Below are 5,454 nucleotides of genomic sequence, written 5' to 3' on the forward strand. Positions count from 1 at the left end.
GAAACTTCAACCAACATTTTAAGCATGGTTGACAGGGCAGGCAACGCACGAATCACAGCTGGTATATGAAAATAAAAAAAATATGGCCACAATTGCAGGAGCATCACTATAGATTTACGTCTCGCGCAATAAATGTTGATGATGGTCTGAATGAATTGGCAGGTTATGTATACTATTTCTTTTGCATCTCTGTTTTTAAACAAGATAGCCGAAGCAGAAAAGCTGCATGCTGCTCGCTTCGGCTAAATACAGTCTGAGCCATGGGGAGAGAATCACAAGTAAGACAACCCAAATGCAGTGGCAAAGTAAAAAAAAAAAAACAAAAAAAACACGGAACATTTATTATGTACATTGCTCGCATTTGACCTTTGCTGGATTCGGATGATATTTCAATGGACTACACGGGTGGTATCTGTGGACTTGTTTATATCAACCCTCAAGTAATGTATAACAAACGTAAGCGAAGGTGTCTAGCTCGTTATTAGTCCCTTAAGCCTTAAATTTAGATTTTACTTAAATCGAATTGTCCTGAAGCTAAAATCCCAGAAGCTTTTCTCACGCAGACTGTCACTCTTCACAGGTTCCATATTCTCTGCTACTAGCGCTGCATCTACCACTGGACAGACGTTCGAATGCTTGCTTTTACTCCTTTTTTGCTCTGTTGTCAGAGAGTCCAGCTGTAGGGAGTTTGAAGGCTGAGGAGGTTTTTGGGGACCTGTAGCAGTCTCTTTTAATTCGAAAATACAATTCAGACTAAACCGTGTATTTTTTTAATACCCAAGGCTGGAATAAAGAATGTCAGGAAAAAGTATAAACATTCCATATTACAGCACTATTGCTGTGCATATTTTGGGCAGTTCAATACATATCATACAGGCACCTGGGGGCGATTCGGCCGTTTTTGCTGCTAGAATACAAACTAATTTTCAGTAATTGTGGATCTTCTAAGAAATATGCCTGCATACGTGTATAAACTATATAATCAACTCAGGAAGAAGCTACAGTTATGTAAAACAGCCCTGTTCCACGAGCACTTCAAAGATCATCAGACGCAGGGCCTTTAAAACATCTGCGAACCAGCGCATGCAGAGTGGAAGCGCAGAGTCGGGGTCGCGAGCTAATTTGCCGACCACCCAAAGGCCCATGATATAAATGCCACTTCAAATGCCTTGAAAGCGGGATGTAATATCGTCCTAAATCATGAACAGGCAAGGAACAGAATTCCAGCGTCTGAAACACTTGCGCCACCGCTTCACCGACCCCTCGCAAGATTGTCTTGTGTCGTGTGGACGGACGGGGAGGTTCATCGGCGGAATTGCCTCCTCCGATAGCTTTCGGGATTTGTAACCCAATTTTAAAGGTAAAAAGGACGAGCAGGCTTATAAAATGTACGAAAGCACGTCAATATCGGCATAACTCAACGTCTTGTACACCGGGTAAACGAAGTCCAGCTCCTCGAAGAGCTTGCGGCACACCACGCCAGACCAGGAAACCGGTGGAAAGCGAGCCGATGCGAGATCGCGGAGCGGAGTACTCCCCCTGACGTCACGGTACACCTCACCCAATCAGGGCGCCGCGACCGCAGCGACGCTTGTGTTCGCTCTCGGGGCTAATAGTCGGTTGCAAGCTAAAAAAAACCGGAAATGCCTCTCAGAGGAAAGTGTAATCCTACGCCGAGAAACGCCAGCCAATCGTTTTCGTGACGTCACGATTCCGTAAACCAATCGCGATCCTTTTGAAAAAAAAAAAAAAAAAAGCTCAACATGGCTGCTGGCCTTAGCGACGCGATGCTAGTTTCTCGTGACAATTATTCTGCTTTTTTGCACCGTGTTTTACGTGCCCGAGGTTACGCCACGAAATCTTAATGGTATCGGCTTGCGTTTGCAGCAGTTTTTGCGCGACAACGTGAGAACCCAGCGACGCTATCGCCAACGAAAATTTCGAAGCGGGCGCAAGGCTTAGCACTGCTGAGAGCTGGAAGACGGTATGTTAGACAGTATCTTGGACAGAAAATGAATTGGGAAGACGGTACATTGTACATGACTTTCTTTCTTTACTAAACAGCTATTTCGTTGACAAAAACGTATTCTAACTTATTTAAATGACCTGAATGAATTAAATAAATATTGTAGTAGTTTAAGACACGTTTCCTGGAGGAAGAAAAAGCAACGTTGCTAGCGAACTACTTTCTCGACGGTGGAGGCACTTCAGATGGGTGCAATGCGCTTGTGGGTGGAGCTAAAAGATTGTTCTTAGCTTGCAACCGACTATAGTACACTGTAGCACTACTACGGAAGGTTCGGGTCCAGGAGGTTTGGGTCGCCCATATCAGTTGGAGTCTTTACATCCGAGCAAAGCGCTGCCTGTGACGCTGGCGAGGATAATCCGATGTTTCATCCCCCGAGACAGTGAAGTTTGGAAAAAAAACAAAAAACATAAACAAACAAGATAAAGGTTTTTTTAGTATTTTAAACGCTTTTTTGTTTTATTAAGGGGAAATAAAGGAGAAACTGAAAACTAATGCATTAAAATTTTTGTTAGAAGGGTTAGAAGCCGCTGTAACCGACTGTGCGCATCTGCTTGCTGCAAGCTACATTGGCCATCGCAACGGCAGAAAACGCTTATGTGAAATGAAACCTCGTGATCCGTACCGCCGCGCCGCTAGTGGCAGCGATCTCGGCCACGGAATCACTGCATGTGAAACCCGCTTAAGAAATCTACGTCCGCAAACGAACAGGTACCCTAAGTTCGTGCGTTGTTTTTCAAACAGAGCCCATGGGCGGACGGGTGTAAGAGACACCCTTTTCCAAATAAAAAAATTAGTAGAATAAATTGTCCCATTCCCTTACTATGTTTTCCCCACTATGTTTCCAGCAGTGATAACACAAAATGTGATGCAGCGTCGAGCTATAGATGCAAGCTATATGGGTTAGCGCACACCAGCTCGGAGCACGGGGAGCGAGAGCTCGCGCTGCAGAACCCAGGGGTCCTGGGTTCAATCCCCACCCCTGCCCGTTTCGGTCTGGATGAGCATCGTACCGGCGTGCGGTCGTGTATCACTACTGCGCGGTGCACGTTAAAGACCGCAGGCTAGCGGTTGTACTGCACTGGCTAAATTGCTCATCTACAGCGAGTGACTCGTCGCAACTTTGAAATGAATGACCAACTACACGCTGTCTAAATATTTATACAACCCCGAAAAATATCAATGCGATCGCAGCACCATCGTTTCTGGCGCCGCGGCAGCTCCGGCGCCATAACCCCGGGAGCGAGACGCGCAACGGAGAAGATGAAAGACTCGCCCCGCTCTAAACGGCCGCAGCGCCGGCGGGAGTGTGGGGCCCGACATGGATGAAAGCAGAGCGTAGAACACTTTTAAATGGGAGTATAGAGCGCGCCGCTACGCCCAAGTTTCATCGCGTGATATGACCCGCGTTATAGTATAGCTCGCATCTACTCAGCAAGACACGCGGCTGGCACTTGCGTCCTATCAGTGAAGAGACGAACGCTGTGTCATCGTTCGGCAGGCATTCGCGTTTTCTAGATCCGCCTCGAGTGCACGGACCTGAAACGGTTAAAGGGTATTCACACGCGGAAGAAATCTCTCTCTTTGCTCCCCGGGGGGCGCTTCGCGTGGTGACAACGTCGCGCTTTTGCGTAGACAGCCTACGGGGTTGGGGGAACTTTTGCTCGGGCTGCACATACGCTCCCCGCCTTGGCGTGAGATCTCTTTGCAATAGGCCGATCTCAACCGGACAGTTTGAGTACTACATCACTGTCGCAATGCGTCGAGGGAACTTTATTAGTCTTTCTGCACGTGCAACAACGTCCCGCTGGAGCCCTGCCCATGTGGAGCACGAGCCTTCCCGTGCACGGCCGTCTGCCTCCTGTCAACGTTATTAGATTACCTCAGTTACGGAACTGCTCATAGACGCCGCATGCACGAACAGCACCCCCCCCCTCACTCACCACGACTCGCCAAGCGTCGCTCGACGCGCCGCCATACGGCTGCTTTGGTAACTGAATCAGGAGACGTACGTTTCAACGTTACTAGAAACGGAAAAAACAACGGAAAAAAAAACTCTTTTTGTAGTAACGTTTATTGGAGTTTAGTACAAAATGGGGGCGCGCGATGTTTTCTACAATCTTTAGTTTGCTAGGTTTTGCGGCACAATACTATATTTTTCATACAACCATGCCTCAGCGGTGATTTCAGGTAGCGCGTCCCGACCTAGGCTCATCTTAACTTCGGGGTGAATTCGCGGCGCGTCCGCTGGGAGTGGCATACCTGTAACCCTTTCCTCTGTATCTGTTTGGGCTCCGAAATGGCCGATTGAAGCCAAGATAGATGTTAGGTGCAGTTCCTCGAGTGACCGCTGCAGGGTAAATGGCGGCGTTGTGATCGCCATTTGGCGCTTCAGCTGGGCTCTTTGGAACGCACAGTTATGAAACGAAAATATAGATGGCGCTTCGAACGACGCTTGGCGGATTGAAGTGAGTGAGGGGGGGGGGGGGGGGGGGTGGCCCCCTCCGCGGGAGTTCCACAACTGAGGTGATCTAATAACGTTGCCTCCTGTGAACTAAGGTAATGGCGGCGTCACGCATGCGCCAAACGCTGAGCGAGTTCGGTTTATTGGCGGTATGTTGTTCGCGTGTCTGGCAACTTTATACAGATTTCGCTCAGCGCGATGCCGGCGATGGAATCGCTCGGGATAGCCTAACTTGCGGCTTGCGCTGTTGCTCGTGTCGTTCGAGACAGAGAAAAAACTTTAATTTTCGCTCCGAGTCCAGAGCTCCGTGTTCGAGGCAACTTTACTATAAAAATCTAAGAACGTTGGTCCGAGGCAACCGAAAAATTCCTCGATACTCATCAATGCCGTCCTCAAGTCGCTCCACATACAACTGTTTTTTTTATTCCACGTCATTCGCGGTGAATCTACTTATTTAAGAAGCGTCTTTCTTTTAGTATGAAGCAGTTCGTTGTCCTCTGCATCCAACTGCGCTGCTGCTATATCGCGTATCGACGTTTCATGCACTTATCCATTTGTCTACTCTCGTGAGCGTGCACCGAGCCCTGTACCGTGGAGAGTGCGACAGGGCTAAATGCGTCTGATAACACCGACGTCCCTCTCGGCTCTCCGCCGTTCGTTTGGATGCTCGAGTCGGGGAGGGAGTCCCGCTGGTTACGCCAATCACTGACGTCACGTACATCCCTCCCCCGAAAAGCATCCCCAAATACCCCTTTAGTGGCCAGCGATATAACACATTCTGTGTAGAAAGTTTTCTGCTGGATGACGTTAGAGGGCAACTCCGCTTCATTTTTGGTTTTGAAAAAACAATGCAGTCCTCTTCAGTATCGCCTAGGAAGACCACACGTCAAATATTACGACGCAGTTCTGTCTAAATGTTTTTTAAACGGTCCGGCAAACTTTGCCACACACCAAGTTGCCGAAA

This window comes from Ixodes scapularis, unplaced genomic scaffold (genome assembly GCF_016920785.2).
Source record: "Ixodes scapularis isolate PalLabHiFi unplaced genomic scaffold, ASM1692078v2 PGA_scaffold2__306_contigs__length_199485367, whole genome shotgun sequence".
In the NCBI taxonomy this organism is placed as follows: Eukaryota; Metazoa; Arthropoda; class Arachnida; order Ixodida; family Ixodidae; genus Ixodes; species Ixodes scapularis.